Below are 25,890 nucleotides of genomic sequence, written 5' to 3'. Positions count from 1 at the left end.
GGTGGTATCCTATTAGGTGCAGTGATTTATTAGATGGCAATAATGAGATTTTTAGCCTGATAACACTATTGGGCTATCCAATTACAGATCATTTTTATTACACAGTGAGCTCTTACATGGTTAAATAATTTAGAATAAAAAACAACCAGTAATCAATGATAATATAGATTTCTCCATAGCTGTGTACTTGAATTATCGGGGCCATCAGGAGGTGCCTGTGAACATGGCTGTGTATGTTGGTACTGGACTGTGTTACCATTAGGATGTACAGAATATGGTGACTGGATCTATATAATGTGTCATGGATTGTATGATAGCATAAAGCTTTGTTTGCATAGTGATGTGTACAGACATAGGCATACTCAATACATAAAGAACAAATAGTGAGGCAGATATATTAACCTGGAGAAAATGATAAACCAGTGATAAGTGGAAGGTGATACACGCACCAACCAATCAGCTCTTAACTGTTAATTTACATACTGGAGCTAATTGGCTGGTGCGTTTATCACCTTGCATTTATCACTGGTTTATCACTTCATTATGCCTTCTCCAGGTTAAAACATCTGCCCCATTGAGTGGAGGAGCTTAGAGTGGTGTGCAAACCATGTTTAAACATATTTTTGGGCCTTAACTATGCAGATCATGGGCAGTGTCCATGGTTAATAACTGGCTCTTTAATATTATTAATGTTGTTGATTTGTAAGGCATCACAATGGTCTACAGTGTTGGACATGCGGAACACAGGACATTTATAAAACAGGAACATATATGGTAGTCAAATGAAATGCAGAACTGAAGCATGAGTCAGCTTATATTGTAATTGGAAGAGAACACCACTGAGAAACAAGATGAGGAAGTGTAACTCAATGGATATTAAGAATGTTGCAAGGGTGCATAAGTGTGGGCAGTATCAATGGGAGTAGGGCAAGCTCTAATAAAGTGGTGTCATTTCAAAGAGGGTTTGAAGATTTGAAGGCTACGTGATAGTCAGATAGGGCATGGTAAGGAATTCCATAAGTGTGTAGACAATTATTGGTAGGAGTAAATGGGTCACCAGACACAAGAGGATGTGCATGCCAGAGGAGCAATAGCAATTTAGGTGGGAATTGGAGTGACATGTAGACTGCAGGACACAATTGGAGCCTAACTGGATACAGGCGATATATTCATGTGCCCTCTCTAATGTGTGACTTAGGGGACTATTTACTAAGCCTTGGATGGAGATAAAGGCATTGGAGATAAAGTCCCAGCCAATCGGCTCCTAACTGCTATGCCACAGGCTGTGTTTGAAAAATGACAGTTAGGAGAAGATTGGCTGGGACTTTATCTCCAGCGACTTTATCTCCATCCAAGGCTTAGTAAATAGACCCCTAAGTACGAAAAGGTATAGATTGGGTCTAGAAAGATGAAACAACAAAACCATAGATTTCACCCCAATTCTCCTACATTCACTACCACAGGGATAAAGAAAAATACTTAAAAAACAGATTTTAATATTTAATTGAACTTATAAACAAATGGAGTTGCTTAAGATGTGGATGGAGTGAGCATCACTACTGCTTACTTGGAAGCCGCAGTAATTCTCAGATATAGATGGTAATACATCAGGAGGTGTCTGGTATAAGTAGACATCTCCTGCATGCATGTGTGATCCTCTGCTGTGACCGAGGACACAGCATCGAATCACCCACATTACCATCTGCCAGCTGAGTAACCCATGAGGTAACCAGCATCATCACTAAGGCCATGCAAACCCCACAGAAGATGGAGACCCTAGCCTTCTCACTCCCACAAAACGGAGGTGACAAGTGGCTGCAGACTGTCAAGCAATGAAGTAGGACCCGTACTGCACTCGTGCAGTATGGGAAAAGTGATTGCGCAATGTACTGACCATCGGTACATTAAGTGCTTTTTTCATTTGTGACGGAACTTGAATCAGACTCATTGGGGTAAATTTACTAAGCTCCCGATTTGATTCGAGATGGCATTTTCATCCGAAAATGCATCTCAGTAATTTACTAATCACCATTCACGGCAGAGTTCTACCAATTCGTATTCACTTACATGGCTGACAACACAAATACGGATCAATAGACCTTCGATCAATAAACAGTTTTTTTTTTCACATGTACCTCATACAACACGGAAATTCACAATTTATATAGGTCCCTGTGGCCCTGCCATTACTCCACAACTAGTCATCCCTGGCTGGGGTTCCTTGGGGGTGTGGGGGCCCCGCAATAAAGCCCCCCCTCCAGGCACCCACGGGTCAGAGATGAAGCCCGGGGGTTTCACCGGCACCCCTGGGCAGTGGGTGCCCTACAGATAGCCATTAAGTGTAAAATAAGAGATAATATTGTCTTTGTTGTAGAACTATAGGTCCCAGCAAGCCTCCCACGCATGCTGGTATTTGGAGAACCACAAGTACCAGCATGCAGGGTATTAAAGGGCCCACTGGTTCCTGTAGTTTCACAACAAAATAAATATTACAATAACTCACACATCGTACATAGTAGAACTTTAATAAAACATCCATGCACACTCAGAAACACACACTTAGATATAATTACCTAGTGTCCCACGGAGCCCCTCAATTCCCTTCTAGTCTAGTAGAATCCACGGGGTACCTGCTAAAAAAAATGATACGTCACCTAAACTGGTGTAGATCATTCCTCTTCGTTCCAAGTAGGCATCCAGGGGTTTTAAAAAAAACAAAAAAATTAATTAACCAGAACCACCGGACATGTAGGAGTGTATGTTTACACATACACTCCTACTACGCAATTGCGGGCCCCCCACATGACTACTGTCACTAGAAGGACCCGCCAGCCAATCAGGAGCCGCTGCCATAGCAGCAGCTTCTTGATTAGCTTTGCTCTACCAGGACACAGCCAATCACACTTTGTCCATAGAAGTGAATGGAGACACTAGGCTCCATTCATTCATTCCTATGATGAGAACCACTTAATTGGAGAAGCCAAAAGGGTCAGCCCCAATTGACCTTGTGGTTTTCCCATGTAACTACAAGGTCAATTGGGGATGACCCTTGCGGTTACAGGGGTATTTTAACAACCACAACCAGCTCAAAGAGCCCAGGACTGGTTATATTCAGGAGGGGGGACCCCACACAATTTTTTTTTTTACTAGTTAAATACTGTACACAATGAAACCCTGCACAGATCTCACTGATCGGTCTGGGCTTCATTGTGTCATGTCCGGAAGTGTTTAAATAAACTCCCCTGTAAATCACTGCCCGGCAATACGAATGATATCAATATCGGTAAGCTCAAGTTGAAAAAACACGGTATTTTAGTAGATTACTGTGTTTTTTCCCAAAAAATTGCACAGCTGCTGTAAACTGAGATTGATCTTGGCTGAAATCGCCTCAATCACGAATGTTAGTAAGTTTACCCCAATTGTGTTATGTGTGATTGTGCAGTATATGTTGAAAAAAACGTGTACAGTACATGCTGGACTCTCTGTGACCAACTTTGAAACTTGACTGTCTGAATGATGATAAATCTAAAAGATAATGAATAATACATACCAACTTGATCATGAAAAGGGCCTTCAAGTGTATGTTGGAGGATGGAGTGAACTTTGGCCTATGTAATAATCTGTGTGGGGGTGTAATTTCAAAGCAAGACATTAGTTTTTGATTCTGTTTTCAATTTAACACTTTCTGTTCTCTCCTATTATATATCACTAACGTCTGCTGTGTCTCTGACTCAATTGTTTAAAGCCTAACGCTAATATGGGGCTGTATAGGCTGTCATTGGATCTAGCGTACAGTTTTGCATATGGTAGAATAGGATTAAGGTTTTGCTGACATGTAACATTACTTGGCGCCATGAAGCTGTATGGATTAGACATAGGGTCTCCTACAAAATATTCCCTAGACATCATTGAAAAAAAATTGATACAGTATAAACAAGACCAAGTAAGTTTGGTTAAATATTCAAACTGATCATGTGACTATGTTTACTGTACTATGCTGATCTTGTATATAATATATATATATATATCCTCTGATTCATTAAAATAATCTAATACGAATACATAAAAAAGTGATAATTTTCATTTCTGCAATTTGTTAAGAAGCTCTTAAGAGGATAGGATAGTAGAAGAATGATCTTTGAGTAGAAATAAAATGTTATTAAATACAACCAGACTTGACCAAATGACCTAATCCTTTTTTGATTTGTTTTTAATCTCTGCAGGAGGACTGTCCTTTGGGGATGCTTTCATAAAGTCGTTGCTTATCACGTACATGAAAAAGATGGGACTTGTTAAACAAACTCACTGTGGTGGTTGCAGTTAATGAGATGTGGAAAGCTTTGTAATTTGATTTGCCGGACCATATGTTGTAAAGTGATACTGCTGAATTCACTCCTTGGATTTTTTTCTATTTGAAAAGTGGGCAATACTTTCTTACACAATCAACTTCCATGTAATGAAAAAATGATTTCCAAGCACTAGGTATGCGCTTTGTACAGCATTCCCTGCGCAGTTACTCAGCTTCATATCTTTCTGCTGACATCTGTAATGTTCTTCACTTCACATCTAGGAAAATATTTGACAATTCATAGTAACCAGTTTTTACTATATAAACTATCATGCCATGGCATGGCAACAAATTAGTTTCATACTGAGAGCACAGGGTTCATTTAATGATTGGGTGAAATCTCTTGTGTAAAATAAAGCAAAACTGTAACCTAGAAAACCCCACAGCTGCTTCTCCCGGGACCCTCACAGTTACCAAGTCACTCATTCTCCTGGAGCCTCATTCCATCCCCCAAAATAGTGAAGGCATTTGCTTTAGTGTAGACATTGAAAGTAGAGCACTAGTATTTATGAGGTGCTTTATGTCACACGGGCAGAGCAGTAACTAGGTGTGTGCGGAGGTGGCACCACACATAGTGCTGCAGGGTAGGGGCCGCTGTTGGCAGCACTTGTCAATTATCTGTTTTAATTACTTTCATTTGCAGCTTCCCGCCTTTTTGAAGACCAGCATCTCCTGACCGCCGCTGTCTCCTACCCTGACCCCTTCTGTCGCTATACCTATACAACATTCATGAACTCAACTTGAGATTTCTTTGTTATTCAGTCACACTGTCCTTTATTACATTTCAAGATGCTGACATACCCGGGATTCGAACCCATTGCTTGTGGCATTGCAGTCAGACAATCTATTCATTGAGTTATCTGCCCTTGCATAGAAAGCTAGAGAATTCTACGCTAGATAATTCTACCTATTTGAAGCTTACCTTGTACTTTGTTAAAAAATGATCAACATTGCGGCTGAGCTGATCTACTTAGTGTGTGGCTGCACACTGCATAGATTGCTCAATTGCAATGCTGAATATTTTTTTTTACAAAGTACCAGTAGCTTCATATATTGTTCATAGTTTTTATGCAGGATCAAATAGCTCAGTGAGTAGGGTGTTCGATTAGAATTCAACAGGTTAGAGGTTTGAATCCTGGGTATGACAGTATATTGAAACGTGTTATTTAATAAAGGCTATTGTAACTATATATATATATATATATATATATATATATGTGTGTGGGAAGGGGCATCATAGCATTGGTATTGTAACTGAATATATGCAATATATATATATATATATATATTGTTAAAGCTGATTAACTTACAGGACAGAAAAGCTATACTTTTTACACTAAAATTCTAGCCGCTGCGGCTGCTGGATGTAATCCTTAACCTACGTACTTTTTACCCAGTTAACGTACACAGGCCCGTACCGTGTATGCGCTGTGCGTACACATACCACAACGGACGTACAAAGTACACACTTTGCGTACACACACACCGACACGCTGTAAGCACAATGCAGCTACACGTGTGGCTGGGATACACTTTAAACCTTATCAGGAAAGGGACACGACACCAATTGTATTTAAAATATGTTGGGATCCGACCCACCAACAGTTATTTACTCAAAGGGGGTTACAATAGTAATAAAATCACAATAAGAGATACAGGCTACAATCAATGATACATACGTTTGTTTTGCCAGCGCCACCCAGTCCCGGTCCTCAGTCAATCAAGATAGATGACCTTCAGAGAATGTAACTGACCACCCAGACAGCTTGGGTTTTATACATTTGTTCAAATCCTGATACAATAGAAACTGTAATCTCTTCAGCTATAGGTCACAGGGATGGTCATTTACAGTACAGGAGGGGTCATAGGTTGGTTTGAATAGGTGGGCGATGCCTGGTTCAGGTGCACTTGCAGTTGGTCTCCACTGGGTTCCCGCCGAATATCAGAAGTACAGTAAATACAGTTAATGTTAATATTCTGTTCCTGCGCATATCTATGCGCAGGAGCGTGCTATCTTCTGCAAACTGCTATCGGAATATTGCTCTTAAAATACCCTACAGCTGGATACCAAACACCACCTCCTAACCTAATTCTGTCCCCTCATATCCTGTAAAGGTGAATCCCTTTGTTGTTGTACCCTTTAAGCAAGTGTAACTCGCTGGTGTGGTGCATGTGGGCTATGTGTAAATCGTGCACTATGTGGATTAAATATGAAATATGTCTTTGTGGCTTTTCCATGCAAATACATACATGCACTACAAGCCTCATTTTGACTTGTTTTAAGGACATTACATCAAAGTTGGATCAGCCTGTAGTGTGTTTTTCCACTTTAATTTTGAGGGTGACTCCAAATCCAGATCTCCATGGGTTAATAAATTTGATTTCCATTGATAATTTTTGTGTGATTTTGTTGTCAGCACATTCAACTATGTAAAGAACAAAGTATTTAATAAGAATATTTCATTCATTCAGATCTAGGATGTGTTATTTTAGTGTTCCCTTTATTTTTTGAGCAGTATATATATATATATATATATATATATATATATACAATGTGGGAATGGGCATCATAGCATGGGCTTTCTCTGGGAACAATGTTGTCATGCCCTTTTCCCATGAGGCATGTGCCATCTGCCCCTATTGAAAAAAATGGGGGGTCGCAATTCTCTCTCTTGAACAGGGTACCAAAAATTCTAGTTACAGCTCTGCACACGGGTAAGTTATAGAAGATCTATCTACACTGTCTAGATAAACAGTCAATAGGTCGGCACCGTATGGTCAGCATGTATTAGGTCGACAGGTACAAAAGGTTGATAGGGTCAAAAGGTCAACACGACAATGGTTGATGCACAAATGGTCGATTTTTTGGGGGGGATTTTTGGCTACATCTTGTATATTTCATGTTCTGTGTCCACCATCAGTAGAAACATAGACACCTACAGGCACGCTTCGCTCGCCATGCTTTGGGAAAAGTTACTATTCAAACAAATGTTGGAAAACATGTGACAAAACCACAGAACATGTATCAATCATTTGTGTGTCAACCATTATCATGTTGACCTTTTGTACCTGTCAACCTTAAGCACTGTTGGTCTTTTGCACCTGTTGACTTTTTGTACCTGTCGACCTAATGCATATTGACCATATGGTCTCGAGCTATTGACTGTCCAACAAGACAGTGTAGATCTATCATCTGGATACCATGTCTCACATTGGGGTAATAATCTCTCATACCCCTCCGGTGCTCCCATATTGCTGTGACCTGGAGCATTCCTGATCTCCTGTTTGTTTTAATTTCCTGGACTACGTGGGCGCAGGTGACTGATCCATCCAAACAAATTCAGAAACCTGCACTCACATGACCTCTGCATCCAATGACAGCTAGGAATGTCCAATTTAAACCTACTCTAGATTCCAGAGCACTGCCAAAACAACTTCCTAATAGAGGTCCACACTGGACCCGTCTCCTGTTGCCTCTATGCCTGTTCTCCTGTTAAACCCACAAATGCCAGTACTCCTCCTATTCCTTCTAAGTGCTTGAGCTGGGCTCCTGTTACATAAAGTTCACCTACTGCATCTGCAAGTGCTTAGTCTCCTGCTGCATCAGTTCACCTGTTTAACCCACAATTGCCAACACTCCTGCTATTCTCTCTACACTACAGTAAGTGCTGGATCTAGGTTTCTGCTACATCAGTTCTCCTGCTGTATCTACAAGTACCACCACTCCTTCTGCACTAGTGCCAGGGTGGATTACCGCCTATGTTGGGCTAGCTTCCTGCTCACTCACCTGGGAATCTCACTGGTCTTCTGTTAGATCTACTTTCAGTGAGTCAACACTCACCATCAAAGTAATAGTGTCTGGATTCCTTGTTTGCACATCATTGGTAATTTTATGTAGAATTGTGTTAGCCATTTACATGTATATTTCTCAACATATCAGGAAAGGATGGATCGCTCATATCACAATTCCCCATTCTAGTAGGTAGGCACATCATGTAATATTTCAAAGGGAAGATGTTACAGGTAGTTAGACCTCAGAAAGTTTAATGTATTTTAAGACTGTTATTCTATGTGTGATTATAGTGAGTGTTACGTTTGACAATTGTTGCCTGATTGTCATATGAGCAGCTAATAGAACAGCTGCCACTAAGCAAGAGACTTCACTTTTTCTTTTATTTCCTTTCACAACATTTTAATATTTAATGTAGTGTGGGTGTCTATAACCAGAATTAGCACAGAGTATATATCTATTTGGAGTTGTAATCTAGATAGAAAAAAAAAAAAAAAAGAAAGATCTTCCAAACTCAGGAGCAGTGGTGCACCCAGGGGTGTTTCTAAATACCCAGAACAAACCCCTCCTGTTGGAACACATTTTTTTTCCATAAACAGAGCCCCACCCACTTGCGGTGTAGTGATGCAATTCACGGGTCTATCAGATATGGGTAGGGCCAATACAATGCATTTCTATGAGATTGCATCATTTTGGCCACACCCCTCCTCATGAACCCACAAATAGCAGCATCACACCATGAGGGGGCTGGGCCTAATGATACAGACCACCCGCCCCCGACAGAAAAATTTCTGAGGATAAAGAAATATCATATAAAGTTTCTGGATGTAATATATATATATATATATATATATATATATACTAGAGATATGCGGCGGGCACTTTTCGTGTTTTGTGTTTTGGCTTTGGTTCTAATTCCCCGCTCGTGTTTTGGGTTTAGATTGGTTTTGCCAAACCACCCTTTCGTGTTTTGGTTTTGGTTTTGGTTTAGGATTATTTTTGAAAAAAACATAAAAACAGCTAAAATCACAGAATTTGGGGTTAATTTTGCTCCTATGGTATTATTAACCTCAGTAACATTAATTTCCACTCATTTCCAGTCTATTATGAACACCTCACACCTCACAATATTGTTTTTAGGCCAAAAGGTTGCACAGAGGTGGCTGTATGACTAAGCTAAGCGACACAAGTGTCCGGCATAAACACCTGGCCCATCTAGGAGTGGCACGGCAGTTGCAGACAGGATGGCAGTTAAAAAAAACTAGGCCCCAAACAGCACATCATGCAAAGAAGTAAAAGAGGTGCAATGAGGTAGCTGTATGACTAAGCTAAGCGACACAAGTATGCGGCACAAACACCTGGCCCATCTAGGAGTGGCACTGCAGTGGCCGACAGGATGGCACTTAAAAAATCTAGGCCCCAAACAGCACATGATGCAAAGAAAAAAAAGAGGTGCAAGATGGAGTTGTCCTTGGGCTCTCCCACCCACTCTTATGTTTTATAAACAGGACATGCACACTTTAACAAACCAATCATTTCAGCGACAGGGTCTTCCACACAACTGTGGCTGAAATGACTGGTTGGTTTGGGCCCCCACCAAAAAAAGTTGCGGGAGAAAGTGAAGGAGGAGCTGTTGACGTGTCACGTTCCGCTTGAGTTGACAATTTTCTCACCAACAGGTCTTTGAACCTTTTGCAGACTTGTGTCTGCCAGAAAGAGAGATACAAAGTAGGCTTTAAACCTAGGATCGAGCACGGTGGCCAAAATGTAGTGCTCTGATTTCACCAGATTGACCACCCTTGAATCCTGGCAAAGTGAATGAAGGGCTCTGTGATGTTAGTGTATTAGAATGCTTAATATTTGTAGACACTCCCTTAGTAATATGTGTAAGCCTGAATCTTCAGCGATGGTCCCTAGGGCCAGGGGGATGCTGGGAAGTGGGTGGTCCAGTGTGCAGTGTGTCTGGAGTTGGTGATGGAATAAAGCAGCACAGCAGTGAACTCACATGTCTCTGTATCCTTATGACTGGATTTACAAACATATGAACAAATCATGGTGTCAGAAGAAGTTTAACTTGGACTGCTAGTGCTCTCAGAGTGTGAAAGAATCCTGCAGCAGTCTGTAAGGCTGTGATACTCAGTGTCTGCAAAGCCTGCCATGTGCTCCTCTCTTCAAACAGTGAGTAACCATGGATATACTAGGTCCTCCAACCAGCATGCTGATGTCTGGTAACTTGTCTGAAAACTGGAAAAGATTTAAGCAAAGGTTTAATATATATCTTGCTGCATGTGGAGCTGATATAGAGGCTGACAAAACTAAGGCATCAATTTTCCTCCATGTGATAGGAGAGGATGTGCTGGACATTTATAATAGTTTTCAGTTTGATGAGGGGCAGAATATGGTGCTATCTTCTATAATCCAAAAGTTTGAAGATTACTTTGTGCCAAGGAAATATGTGACATATGAAAGATATAAGTTTTTCACATGTGATCAGAAGTCTGGAGATGGATTTGATCAGTATGTTACAGAGCTGCAATCACTCAGTAAAACCTGTGAGTTTGGTGATTTAAAGGATTCACTGATTAGAGAGCGTAATGTCTGTGGAATACCTGATAATGGACTCAGAGAGAGACTGCTGAGAGAGCAAGACCTAACACTAGATAAGGCAGTGACTATGTGCAGATCTGCAGAAGTAACTAGATTTCTAGCCAAAACGTTACACAAGGAAGTTGATGGTGCTGTACATGTAGTGCAGAAAACAGAGCCAAGCAAAGCTCCATTCTCAAGAATGAAGCCGTCTAAGCCACAGTCTAATAAGGAAATTTGTAGTAGATGTGGAAATGCTCACAATCCTAAAATGTGCCCTGCTTATGGTAAAACCTGCATGAAATGTGGTAGACCAAATGCTGTAAAATGAAAAGTGAAACAACCAAAGTGCATGCTGTTAAACAAACAGAGGAATTCTTTGTGGATTGCATTGAACTTTGCAGTGCAGATAAGAAAGAATGGATTGTCCCTTTAACTGTGTACAAGATTGCCATTCCCTTTAAGCTTGATACTGGCGCGCAGGTGAATTTAATATTGTTTCAAGACTTATAGACATTTAGAGTAAAACCTAAAATTCATCCAGCCAAAGTGAAAGTTACAAGGTACACTGGGGAGGAAATTCCTGTGAAAGGTACATGCTTAGTGACACTGAAATATAAGGGACAACAGTTTAAAACATCTCTACTGATTGTGGATAAAAATGTGCAATCGATTCTAGGATTAAGTTCCTGTGAGAAACTAAGCTTGCTAAAAAAAAGTTTTTATGGTGACATCACAAGTAGAAGATGACTGCAAATCGATGTTTACAGAATACAGAGACTTGTTTGAAGGTCTAGGTTGCTTGTCTGGAGAGCATAAAATAAATATAGACACGCAAGTTTCTTCAGTGATACACCCCTGTAGAAAAGTGCAGTTTGTGCTGAGAGAAAAACTGAAACAAGAAATAAATAGCATGGAAGCCTTGGGTGTGATACAGAAAGTTGATGAGCTTACTGAATGGCTAAGCTCCTTAGTAATTGTTGAAAAGGAAAAATGGACAACTCAGAATATGTCTAGACCCCAGAGATTTAAACAAAGCTATTAAACGAGAACATTTCAAACTACCAACTAGAGCTGAAATCATGTTGCAATTTGCGGGAGCAAAATGGTTCAGTAAATTGGACGCATCTTCAGGATTCTGGCAAATGAAGCTAGATGTGGCCTGCTCAAAGCTTTGTACATTTAATACACCAGAAGGTCGATACAGATTTCTTCGACTACCATATGGAATTTTGTCTGCTCCAGAAGTATATCACAAAAAGATACACATGATTTTTGAACATATTCCAGGTGTTGAAACAATGATGGATGACATTATTGTCTGGGGATCTACAAAGAATGAACATGATTCTAGATTGAGACAAGTAATGGAACTTGTCAAGAAAGTGAATCTAAAGCTAAACAAGGACAAATGTGAATTTGGCATGAATACATTTACCTTTATGGGCAACATGGTCTCGGATCAAGGTGTAAAACCAGATCCAAGGAAAATATCAGCCATAGTGAACATGGAACGTCCTAACAACAAAGACGACGTCAGAAGATTCCTAGGAATGATTACTTACTTAGGAAAGTTTATTTCTCAACTCTCTGAATGAACAGCCTCTCTTAGATGGTTGTTGGCAAAGATAACGAATGGATGTGGTCACATGAACAAGAAGAAAGTTGGCAAAACTTGAAACAGATCATTACAGAGCAACCAGTACTAAAATTCTTTGATCCTGCGAAAAGAATAAGAATTTCAGCAGATGCTTCGCAATTTGGCCTAGGCTCAGTTTTGTTACAAGAACATGAGGATACATGGCAACCAGTAATCTATGCATCAAGAGCACTGACAAGTGCTGAAACAAGGTATGCTCAGATAGAAAAAGAACTTCTAGCGATCACATACAGATGGGTCCACATTTATCTTGATCTTTAATAGAATTAACTGAGACTGGCCATTCGGACTTAATCCCCTCATTTAATGACTTAATCCCCTGCTGTATTGTTCTCTGTATTGTATTGCAGCTAAGAACAATAGATGAAGGGTTTATGCTAATAAATCATGTTGTGACTAGGCACAGAAAACTAGTCAAGATAACGGTGGACCCATCTGTATGCATGTGAGCGATTTCATCAATTTGTGTATGGTCAAACATTTACAGTGGAAACTGACCACAAGCCATCGGTAGCTATCATGACTAAATCATTACATGACTGTCCCATGAGAATTCAACGAATGCTTATCAGACTACAGAAATATGATGTACACTTGCTGTACTGTCCCGGTAAATACATGTACATTGCTGATTCACTTTTTCATGCTGTGGACAAAAGTGAAGGTTCCAAAAGTCTGATGGATGAAGAAATAGAAGCCTATGTTAATTTGATCGTAGCTTCTCTACCAGTGTCTCTTGCAAGACAAGAACAGATTAGGAAAGAAACTGAGACAGATGACACAATGAAAGTGTTGAAAGATATCATTCTGAAAGGTTGGCCAGCAGAAAAAAATGTGTGTCCGCTGTCTATTCATGATTATTGGATGTACCGCAGTGACCTTACAGTTGTCGATGGTATTATTTACAAAGGCAATAGGTTTGTCATACCTGCACGACTAAGAAAAACTATGCAGTGCAAGATACATGAAGGCCACTTAGGAGAAGAAAAATGTAGGCGGAGAGCGCGTGAAGTTATGTATTGGCCAAAAATGAACCAAGACATAGCACAGCCTACAGGTACATGTGAACTATATCTTATCTATAGACCGAAACAACAAGTCGAGCCACTAAGTCCTCATGCAGTGCCAGAGAGACTGTACCAGAAAGTTGGTGCAGATTTGTTTGATTGTAATGGGAAAACGTACATTGTCGTGACTGATTATTACTCTTACTACCCTGAGGTGAAGACACTACATACAACAACTAGTAAAGCGGTATTCAATTGCATGAAGTCAATCTTTGCAAGGCATGTTCCTATGGAAGTGTTCACTGACAATGGTCCTCAGTTTTCCAGTGCTGAATAAGACAATTTGTTGATGAGTGGGAATTTGTCCATACTACGTCAAGTCCCCACTATCCACGCTCAAATGGGTTGGTGGAAAGTTCAGTAAAAACTGTAAAGAGTCTCATGAAAAAAGCTCAAGAAGGTAAAGAAGATTTCTACAAAAGTCTTTTAATCTACCGCAGTTCACCTTTACAGAATGGACTTTCTCCTGCACAAATGCTGATGGGAAGGAGGATTAGAGCAAATCTCCCGATACATGATGAACTGCTTAATACACATAACTCAGCGTTGGTCAGACTGAGTAAGGAACGAACGAACGTCAACAGGCGAAACAGAAACTGTTCCATGACAGGCGAACAAAAAGCTTATCTGATCTAAAATCGGGTGACCAAGTCCATCTCAGATATCACGAGAAAGGTATTTGGGTGCAGAAAGGTATTGTGCAAGCACAAGTAGCACCAAGATCTTATACTATACGTACAGAGCGTGGAACGAAAGTAAGAAGAAAGCGGGTGGATTTAAGATCTCAACCTAACCATAATGAATACAACATGACTGAAGAATACCCTTCATCTGACATGTATGATGATCCTGATAATGGTGAACCAACCACGATTCTAGAAAGGTCCAACATGGTCGATGAAACACAGACTGTGTATGAAAGACCCAAAAGGGAAATACGCAGACCTGAGATACTCATTGAAACGTGTTAGATGATGTTCTTAATATGACGTTGTTAATTGTTGCATTGAAGCAGACAGGGCTTATCTTTAAAGAATAGATGATGTGATGTTAGTGTATTAGAATGCTTAATATTTGTAGACACTCCCTTACTAATATGTGTAAGTCTGAATCTTCAGTGATGGTCCCTAGGACCAGGGCGATGCTGGGAAGTGGGTGGTCCAGTGTGCAGTGTGTCTGGAGTTGGTGATGGAATAAAGCAGCACAGCAGTGAACTCACATGTCTCTGTATCCTTATGACTGGATTTACAAACATATGAAGAAAACAGGCTCCATCCACAAGTCCCACATACTTTGCGGAATCGCTCCATCTTAGCTCCTCCTTCAATTTCTCCAGCTGCTTCTGCAAAAGCCTGATGAGGGGAATGACCTGACTCAAGCTGGCAACGTCTGAACTGACTTCACGTGTGGCAAGTTCAAAAGGTTAGAGAACCTTGCACAAGATGGAAATCATTCTCCACTCAGGTGCATTCCCCCTCCTTTGCCTATATCATAGGTGGATGTATAGGCTTGAATGGCCTTTTGCTGCTCCACCATCCTCTGAAGCATATAGAGTTTTGAATTCCACCTCCTTACCAACTCTTGCTTCAGGTGATGGCAGGGCAGGTTCAGGCGTGTTTGATGGTGCTCCAGTTCTCAGCACACTGTGGCTGAATGTCGAAAGTGGCCCGCAATTTTTCGGGCCACCGACAGCATCTCCTGCATGCCTCTGTCATTTTAAAAAAAATTCTGCACCACCAAATTAATTGTATGTGCAAAACATGGGATGTGCTCAAATTTGCCCAGATGCAATGCACGCACAATATTGATGGCATTATCCTATATCACAAATCCCCAGGAGAGTCCAATTGGAGTAAGCTTTTGTGCACTGATGTCCCTCAGTTTCCGTAAGAGGTTGTCAGCTGTTGCCTCTTACAGAAAGCGGTGATAAATAGCGTAGCCTGCCTAGGAACGAGTTGGTGTTTGCGAGATGCTGCTACTGGTGCAACTGCTGCTGTTGTTGCTGCGGGAGGCCATACATCTACCCAGTGGGCTGTCACAGTCATATAGTCCTTAGTCTGCCCTGTTCCACTTGTCCACATGCCTGTGGTTAAGTAGACTGCTGTCATATTTCATCTTCCTCACAAAGGACTGTTGGACAGTCAATTGCTTAGTTGAAGTAGTACAAGTGGTCTTCCGACTTCCCCGCTGGGATGACAATCGACTCCCAGCAGCAACAACAGCAGCGGCAGCAGCAACAGCAGGCGTACCACTCAAGGATCCTCCGGAGGAATCCTGGTTAGGAGAGGACTCCTCAGTCTTGCCAGTGACATGGCCTGCAGGACTACTGACATTCCTGACTGAGGAGGAAGTTGACATTGAGGGAGTTGGTGGTGTGGCTTGCAGGAGCTTGGGTGTCAGGGCCAGGTGTTTTTTGAATCCGCTAACCCTGGACCAACCAAAGGTGTAGGTGCTGGGGTATGATGAAAGCAGGGAGGACGAAGAAAGTTCAGTTTCATATATTTATTGTAAGCAACAATTCCAGTAAGGAGTTAAATGACAAATTATTAATCACCATATATAAACTGACGTATTGCATAAAGTGGTAGAAATGATAAGCAGGAACAATCTTAAAGATACATTGAGGAAATGTTCATAAAACTGAGTTTTAAGCAGGCTTGAATGAATGATGAATTGTCCAAAAGCAACAAGATTTGATGCTAAACTGTAAAGTGTGTTAACTGGATAATGCAGACATAAATAAGTAACTGTAGAGATTTGTAATGAAGTTTAGAGATTTAACTGAAAGGCTGTGAAGAATTGTCCTTGATTGTAGCAACACAGAAAATACAGTACTGAAATGGGTTATTTGCGAGTTCTGAAGATCACTGTGAAACTGCAGCAGACGACAATGGTGATGAATGGGTTAAGTTTAGAGCAGAGCAAACGAACAGCTAATGTTAGTAGAATAGTCCAAAGTCTGTGTGGTTGAAGCAGGCAGACAGGGCAACCTCTTGCAAGACTCTGGGAATCCACTTGTTTGCCACTGGGAGAGTGATTGACTGACAGCAGAGCAGGGAGCTGGAGGATCTTTAGCAGTGAAGGCTGCAGACGGACCTCTGGGAGCGGAGGCGATATCTGGACCACGGGAATCACACAGGAATGCACGGAGAGAGCACAGAACTAGGGCATAGAGTAGATACAACAAAGCACTGGCCCAGAGTAGCATAATCCCAGCCTACTTAAAGGCAGCACAAGCACGGGATTGGCTTACACTTACACACAGGTGTTTTCACAAGTGCTCTGTATTGCCTATTTTGTATCCAACATGGCCGCCTCCTATACTGCAGACACACAGCGGTGCCTTTGGCCATTTGGTCCCCGCACTCCCAGCTCCCAGATCCTGCATCACCTGTGCCACCGATCACGCCGCGTCCCCACACGGCCGCACAGCACCGCGAGCAACCGCATCGGCAATGGATGAACCCCAGAACCCGCAGAGGTGAGAGATCGGTTCGTGACATTGGGTACAAGAGGAAGAAGGGATTTAGGTGTCAATGGACTGCTTATGCTCTTACCCAAAGTTTCACAACTTGACACTGACTTCTGATGAATGTGCAGCAGGTTAACATCCTTACCCCTACTTATTAAAGATTGACAGAGGCAACAGATGGCTCGACACCTATTGTCCGGATTTTTGGAGAAATAATTCCACACCGAAGAGGTGGCTTTTTTGGTATTTTGCCCAGGCATCACAAAGGGCTTCTTCATCCCACGGACAACAGGTGTCTCCCCTATTTCCTGATTTAAACAAACCACATCACCATTAGAATCACCATCAGAATCCTCATCGTCAACTACCTCCTCAGTGCCACTACCATATCCTCATCCTGGTGTACTTCATCAGTGACATCTTCAATTTGAATATCAGAAACTGGACTGTGGGAGCTCCTTCCAGCACTTGCAGGGGGTGTACAAGTGGTGGAAGGAGCCACCTCTTCCCGTCCAGTGTTGGGAAGGTCAGACATCACAAACGCTGACACACTTGGACTCTCCATGGGGATTTGTGATACCACCTTGGAATGCACAGTTCTTTGCTGTGCTTTTTCCAGCTTAACTGTTATCATTTTTCTAGCAGGAGGATGAGGGCTTCCATCGTCATGTGAAGCTGAACCACTAGTCATGAACATAGGCCAGGGCCTTAACAATTCCTTGCCACTCCATGTCGTAAATGGCATATTGGCAAGTTTACATTTGTCATCAGACCATTTCAATTTCTTTTTTTGGGTCTTTTACTGAACTTTGGCTTTTTGGATTTTACATGCCCTCTACTATCACATTGGCCATTGGCCTTGGCAGATGACGTTGATGGCATTTCATCATCTATGTCATGACTAGTGGCAGCATCTTCAGCACTAGGTGGAAGTGGTTCTTGATATTTCCCTATTTTATCCTCCAAATTTTTGTTCTCCATTTTTTTTCTGGAGTTATATAACAATATGCGGGAGAGCATACCTCTACACCACACAGGGCAAACCCTGTGAAAATTATTTGGATTAAATATTAATAACTCCTTTATTTGGAGTAAATACCCAGTGGACTGGACTTATACAGAATTATATGGACTTATATGGAATTACATGGCAGTATCACTGGAATTATACGGCAGGATCACTGAAATTATACGGCAGGAACACTGAACTTACATGGCAGGATCACTGTATTTATACAGCAGTACCGCTGGACATCAATGGCAGTATCAATGGACATATACGGCAGGATCACTGGATTTATATGGCAGGATCACTGGATATATACGGCAGTACTGCTGGACATATACGTTATTATGAATGGACATATACGGCAGGATCACTGGACTTATACGGCAGGATCACTGGACTTATACGCCAGTACCACTGGAATTATACGGCAGGATCACTGGATTTATACGGCAGTACCGCTGGACATATACGGCAGTATCAATTGACATATACGGCAGGATCACTGGATTTATACGGCAGTACCGCTGGACATATACGGCAGTACCGCTGGACATATGCGGCAGAATCAATGGACATATATGGCAGTATGACTGGACATATATGGCAGTATCACTGGACTGGACTTATACGCCAGTACCACTTTAATTATACGGCAGGATCACTGGATTTATACGCCAGTACCACTGGAATTATACGGCAGGATCACTGGATTCATACAGCAGGATCACTGCATTTATACGGCAGGACCACTGGAATTATACAGCAGTATCACTGGATTTATACACCAGTACCACTGGAATTATACGGCAGGATCACTGGAATTATACGGCAGGATCACTGGATTTATACGTCAAGATCACTGCAATTATACAGCAGGATCACTGGACTTATACGCCAGTTCAACTGGAATTATACTGCAGGATCACTGGAAATATACGGCATGATCACTGGAATTATACGGCAGGATCACTGGACTTATACGCCAGTACCACTGGAATTATACGGCAGGATCACTGGAATTATACGGCAGGATCATTGCAATTATATGGCAGGATCACTGGAATTATACTGCAGGATCACTGGACTTATACGCCAGTACCACTGGAATTATACGGCAGGATTAATGGATTTATACGGCAGTACCGCTGGACATATACGTCAGTACCGCTGGACATATACGGCAGTATCAATGGACATATACGGTAGTATCACTGGACATATACGGCAGTATCACTGGACTGGACTTATACGCCAGTACCACTGTAATTATATGGCAACATCACTGGACTTATACGCCAGTAACACTGGAATTATACGGCAGGATCACTGGAATTATACAGCAGTATCACTGGATTTATACGGCAGTACCGCGCAGTACCGCTGGACATATATGGCAGTACCGCTGGACATATACAGCAGTATCAACGGACATATACGACAGGATCACTGTAATTATACGGCAGGATCACTGGATTTATATGGCAGTACCGCTGGACATATACGGCAGTATCAATGGACATATATGGCAGTATCAATGGACATATACGGCAGGATCACTGTAATTATACGGCTGGATCACTGTAATTATACGGCAGGATCACTGGATTTATATGGCAGTACCGCTGGACATATACGGCAGGATCACTGGACATACAGGGCAGTACCACTGGACATAAACTGCATCACGGGGACACCACCACTGGACTGATGCAGGACAACACAGCACCACTACAATGGACTGGACTTATACAGCAGCACTGGACATATGGCAGCAGAGGACACCACCACTGTGACTGGACTGATGCAGCACACCACACCACCACTGGACTGATGCAGCAGAACACAGCACCCCTGGACTGGACTTACACAGCAGCACTGGACATATGGTAGCAGAGGACACCAGCACTGTGACTAAACTGATGCAGCACAAGACACCACCACTGGACTGATGCAGCACAACACAGCACCACTGGACTGGTCTTATACAGCAGCACCGGACATATGGCAGCAGAGGACACAACCACTGTGACTGGACAGATGCAGCACAAGACATGGACACTGAGGACACTGAGGACAGAGACATGTCCTCTCTCTACACTCTCCAATGCCGGAGTGAAAATGGCGGCGACGTGCGGCTCCTTATATGGAATCCAATCCCCGCGAGAATCCGACAGAGGGATGATGAAGTTTTGCCTCGTTCTGGTTTCCGAGTCAGGCGGGAAACCCCGAGTCTGACTCGGATCCGGTCTCGGGTGGTGAAGTCCAGTAGGGTTCGCTTCTCTGAGAACCAAACCGGCTCATCTCTAATATATATATATATATATATATATACACATACTGTACAGAAAGTGAAACATTACAAGAGTGTTAGAAAACATTAGGTAACAATACCACATGAAAGCGCACTCATTTGCTCCTCCCCTGCAGGTTGTGGGTATTAAAGGCAGGAAGTTAACTCATGACACGGCAGTGGTGGGTAAGTGCAGGTGGCAGGCCCGAACCTGTCAGCAAATATGTCTTCTAGGAATCTTATTCCTGAAGTTGCTGGAGGTGTGTTACACTGATACGCAATGAAGATGGCTATCAGCAGCACTATGGAACTGCTTTGTATTTACTGATTGCATATTGTCCCCTCCAGCTGATAGTACTTAGATCACTAGCAGCTATATTATCTCAAGTTGTGCCATCTATTCACATTACTTTATTGACATTTCCCTTTAGACTATTCCCATTTGATTTTTAAAGTGGAAAACAAGAGTTGTTTGTATTTAATTTAATTTACATTTGAATTTGTTTTTGATTACATTTTATATTGAAGATGCCACTTGAATATTAATTAATAATGGTTGAGACAATATTATCTCTCGTGCAAATTGCACTACATTATTGAATTGTGTAATGTGACCGTAGCACTTGCTACATTTTTAGCCACATCTCTCTGCTACCATTATACTAGTTTGGGGTACAGGTATGCTGATGTACACTTGGCAAGGATTCTGTTATTTGTGCTTATGCATCTTTAAATGTATCTAAACCAAAATATTACCTAAATACGCCTTTTTCAGGTGGTAGAAGTGATTGGAAGGGCACCAGAGAATGAGTGTATTAAGTTAAATACAGTGGGGCAGATGTACAGTATTAAGCCTGGAGAAATGATAAAGCAGTGATAAGTGTAAGGTGATAATACACCAACCAATCATTATTGGTTTAAAAAAATTACAGATAGGAACTGTTTGGCTGGTGCTTTATCACCTTCCACTTATCATTTCTTTATCACTGCTTTATCACTTCTCCAGGCTTAATGCATCTGCCCCAGTATAGACTAGAGAGAAAAAAAAGAAGATAGAGGATCATATTCATCAATAGAGATGTGCGGCATATCCAACAAATGCATTCATTTTTGGGTCATCTACATAAGTGTTAAGGGGTTCAGTATGGTTTTAAGCATCCCAAGAAAGTATCTAGGGTCTCACTAGCAGATATTGGCTTCTATGGGTGCTGTTATATTGTTAGAGTTACCGAGCTTAGCCGGCTAGCTAACACTATTTTCAGATGATGACAGCCCATAGTAGTTTATGGGATACTCTTCCACATTCGATTATGGGGAGGAATAATTTGGATTCCTCCGCACTGGCTCCTACTGACACGATGGCTAGACATGTTCATTATGCTAGATGGGTTCGAACATGGCAGCAAAGTGGTAGTGTACTCTATCACTCTGTTTCCAACTCTTCACGGGGCAGTCTCTATCTGTGTCCCGGCAATGGATTTTTGCTAAATTTCAGAGAAAATATTAATTTAGTTCATATTATTTATCACATCCTAATTGCATTCAAATCTGGGATGTGATAAATAGTCCCCAAAGGAAGGCAAAGTTTAGTGAAGGTATGTACACGGAACTGCGGGCTATGCTGAGTTGGAAGTAAGTGTAGATACTAGATATGTTCCCGGGTTTATCATTTGCACCACATATCTGCAGTGATGATGATGACCAAGCTCACACACAGGCAAATATACTTACTTATTTCACTGCAAGCAAAGTTGGAGAACCTATGGAAAATGTGTTTCCACCTCATCATCAGGCTCACTCTGTGCAAAAAATGCACTGATTGTGCAAGTAGAGAGACACAAGCCTGAATTATGAATGGAATTATGTTTCACACCATAGTCAGCGGCATAGAGAGCCATGCTGGGCCCCGGTAAAGGGGTGGGGGCATGGCTTAATAAAGTGGGCATGACTATATCCTTTAATATATAAATATTTTAATAATAACACGGTGGGCAGGGGGGGTGGGGGCAGGGTGAGCGCAGGGGAAGACACCCAGTTCCGGAAGCGGGTCCCTCCTCTCCGGCCAGCACCATCTTCCCAGTGATATTTGGGAAGATTACGCTGGCCAATAGAGAGCAAAGATTCTTTGCTTTCTATGTGCACCATCTTCCCAAAGATATCACTGGGATGATGGCGCCACCGCCGGGGTGGGGGTCAGTGGACCCGAGTCCTTGCTGGACCCCTGCAGCAGTTAGGGCTCAGGAAGTTTGTACCCCACCTCCAGTGTCACTGACCATAGCCCCATACTGAACAGGATGGCATAGCAGAAAGAAGTCATAGTGAAAATAGTGGTATAGTTGTAGCCAGGGTAGTGGAAGAGCGACTGCCCATCCACAAGAAGCAGATTTGGGTTAAGGTCTGTGCAATGTGGGCTACATTCTATCATGTAATTACGGTAGAGCTGCTGTCACTTATTTCTACTCGCACTTTGTCAGGCTGAGAGCAGTGATAAGAGAAGAAACCCTGTTTTAAGTCATGGTCATTGACCTTGACTATTCTATTTGAATAGCTTTTGGTGCTTAAGCCACTTAAGCTGGCAGAACCTTGTAGCTAATTGAATTTCCATCATTCTTTTTTATAATTTTCAGCTTGCTCAGTGTCATGCAATCATTAAAGCAACCACAGTCATATGGACGGGATGCCGTTAGGTTGCCAGCAGTCGGGATCCCGGCGGTCAGGATACCGACACCAGAATCCCGACGCCTGTCAATGCTGCCAGCCAGAATCCTTGCTAACAGGGGCTATTCCCACTGGTGGGTGTCCATGTCATCCAAACAGTGGGAATAGAACCTGTGGCGAGCGCAGCGAGCCATCAAGCCCGCAGCCTGGCGAGCTCAGCGAGCCCGCTAGGGGACTCTTTGCGCTCGCCCTGCTGCCAGGTATAGTGTTGGCCTGAATGCAATTGTCGGTATACTGACAGCTGGCAACTCGGCCGCTGGTATATTATCCTGAACCCATATGACAAATGGTTTAGTGACCAAAGGTACTTTGGATTTTCTTATTACAGACCTCTCCTTTTTCTGTCATCACGGGAGTATTGAGCAGCTCACTGACTGGTTCTGACTCTGAGATCAGGTAATACTCTCCATCAAAGAAGCAGAAAAATAATCCCTCCATACTGTATGTGAGACATATAGGGGGTCATTCCGAGTTGATCGCTCGCTAGCAACTTTTTGCAGCGCTGCGATCAGATAGTCGCCGCCTATGGAGGAGTGTATTTTTGATTTGCAAGTGTGCGAACGCTGTTGCAGTCGACGGCACAAAAAAAGATTTTGCATTTTCTGAGTAGCTCTGGACTTACTCAGCCACTGCGATCAATTCAGTCTTTTTGGTCCCGGAATTAATGTCAGACACCCGCCATGCAAACACTTGGACACGCCTGTGTTTTTGCAAACACTCCAAGAAAACTGTCAGTGGACACCCATAAACGCCCTCTTTCTGTCAATCACCTTGCAATCGGCTGTGCGAATGGATTCTTCGTTTAATCCATCGCCCAGCACCGATCCTCTTTGTACCCGTACGACGCACCTGCGCATTGCGGTACATACGCATGCGCAGTTTTGCCAAGATTTAACCTGTTCGCAGCGCTGCAAAAAGTTGCTAGCGAGCGATCAACTCGGAATGACCCCCATAGTCTGTACTATTTCAATGCAATAACATCTCTAGACTTGAGTAGCTTTATGGTACTTAAATTCCATAATCTGTAAACTTTGCTTTCATGGCAATAGCCAAGCATGATGCACTTTACTGATTTTGAATACAGCTTGTATCTTCTTTCTGTTGGTAAATGGACATTGTCAATACCTCCAAAATGTTTTAGTCTGTACGAGAATGGTTCTTCAGATGAACTGTGGACATGGCTTCAGTCCCAAAACTACATGTGTAGGCCTGTGTCCTTTAGCATAAATCTTGTCTTCTCCACTAGTATACAGTTTCCTCGTTCACTGATACCGTTTTTCTCAGGAGTATAGGGAATGGTCAATTGATGCACTGTACCATATTTTCTCAAGAATTGTTCTGCCTCTCTTTTAAGATACTCTCCATCATTATCAGATCTCAAGGTCTTGAGTGCTTAACCTATTTGATTTTCTACAAGTCTTTTCTAATCTGCAATATTTTTTGCTATTTCAAAGTTTTCTCTGATGCAGTACATATGTGTCATCTTTGTAAATTTTGAAATGGTTGACGACCTTGTTTCCCTAAAATATAGCATTTACATACAGGTTTCTCTGTTTTTGTCACTGACATCCTGTGACCATCTCATTTGTAGTTTTTGAACACTGTCATATATAAGGTGCCCAAATCTTAGATGCCATACTGTAGTTCCAGTTCTTTTCTTATTTTGCATAGGAGTCACACTTTTATGCTTGCACTCAAATGCTTTGTGACCTATATAAAGCACTTGAACTAAAAATTTCAGAATTTTTCACTTTTTTACGCGATAGTCTCAGGTAGACTCTCAGGGCACACATTCGTGGAACTATAGTAACTTTGCTCTAACTGTGTTTGTGGTTATCGTTGTTCTGCTTGCTTCTAATGCTATAACTAAGAAATTAAACTAAAGCATTACATTCTGTAACATTGCTGTAGCAATCTCTTCCTCATCTATTTGCACTCCAACAGATGTTAGATGGTGAGAAACAGACATCATTTTGTCAATGTAGTCACTCATGCTGTTGCATTCACTCAATTATGTGTTATACAATACATGTCTTAAATGTATTCTCCTAATGAGACCCCCATCTTGGTATGCTACCTGTATTGCTGTCCATATGTCTTTATTATTATTATTATTATTATTATTATTATTATTATTATTATTTTCATATATAACTCAGCAAATTCTATTGCACTTTACAATTGGAGCTGACATCTTTCCATGCATAATGGAGTAGACATGTTGCTTCATACTCAAACCAATGGTGCCCATAGCCCTCTCTACTGTATATCATCTGGTCGTAGGTTCTCACAAGGATCTATTGTAACCTTCCACAATCTTTCACACTTCAATTGTATTTCTATAGCAAACCTCCTGAGTGTATAATTCTCTGCACCTTTTAGCTTGATAAACCCCACTATGGGTGTAGCTCCTGTTCTCATGCTACTTACAGATATAACTTTGTGCAGTAAACAGCTTATGTGATGCTACACTGTGCTGGAAACACTCTGTGCTGTCTTCACTCTGTGTTATGTGCCACTTCTGCGTACTGACTAGCTTCTGTGCTGACACACTGCACTGGAAAACTGTGTACTGTCTTCACTCTGTCCTTTTGGCAGTTTTCACTATACTATATGTGAGTAAGATGGTGTCTGTATGCTGCTCTGGGCATCCAAGTAGCTTCTGTCTTGTGTACTTAAACTTTGTGTACCTGAGACCATGACCTGTTGGAAATGATGTGTGTGCAGGTGCTGATATAGCAGAGTAATACAGTATATGCACACACCAGCGGGTTACTCTGAACAGCCCAGTTACTAACCAGTGGTGTTGGTTTATTGTCAGATAGCAGGTACAGCCATACCCACTTTTACATGTACACCGGTGATGGAGTTTAGCTTGTGCAATGTGGGGCACTAGCTGGCGAGTTTATACTGCAAACAGGTAGCCGTGCAGGGAATGCTGGGACAGCTT

Source organism: Pseudophryne corroboree, chromosome 9 (genome assembly GCF_028390025.1).
Source record: "Pseudophryne corroboree isolate aPseCor3 chromosome 9, aPseCor3.hap2, whole genome shotgun sequence".
NCBI classification, from domain to species: Eukaryota; Metazoa; Chordata; class Amphibia; order Anura; family Myobatrachidae; genus Pseudophryne; species Pseudophryne corroboree.
This window is presented reverse-complemented; position numbering follows the sequence as displayed.